Raw genomic sequence first — 629 nt, 5'->3', positions numbered from 1 at the left:
CTTAATAGGTAATGGCCATGTATGGACTCTTTTGCTTGCCTAAACATTATAATCAAGTTCTCATAAGTTAAAAATTACTGGGACTTCGCTAGTGGTCCTGTGGTTAAGAATTTGCCTTGCAATGCAGGGGAGGTTTTTTTGATCCCTGGTTGGGGAACTAAAATCCTACATGCTGAGCAGCAACTAAGGCCACAGCTAGAGTTTGAGTGCTACAGTGAAAGCTCCTGTATGATTCAGTGAAGAGCCCACATGCCACAACTAAGACCCGAAGCAGTCAAATAAATAAAAAAAGAAAAGAAAAAAGTGTATAATGCAAGTAATTCATTTTTTTAATCACTGACAAAGGTTTAGGGAACAGAAAGATATGCTGTCCATATATCTTTCTATTCCCGAAGCCTTATCTTTATTTTCCCTATAATCTTGCTCCCAAGAATACACTGACTTTGTTTTTAAAACAATTTTAAAGCCATTGGGATGACTTGGTAGATGACAGATGGTGTGGAAATCAGTAAGGGAAAGCAGGTGGTAGAAAAGGAGAGTCACTAGCGACAGGCAAAACGTCAGAGTCATCACACTGAGACGACACTCAACACGGTAATATTTATTTCAAAACTTAAAATTGGCTCCAC

The sequence above is a fragment of the Budorcas taxicolor genome, chromosome 11, assembly GCF_023091745.1.
Source record: "Budorcas taxicolor isolate Tak-1 chromosome 11, Takin1.1, whole genome shotgun sequence".
Lineage (NCBI taxonomy): Eukaryota > Metazoa > Chordata > Mammalia > Artiodactyla > Bovidae > Budorcas > Budorcas taxicolor.
The sequence above is the reverse complement of the archived record's forward strand: the minus strand, read 5'-3'. Positions refer to the sequence as shown.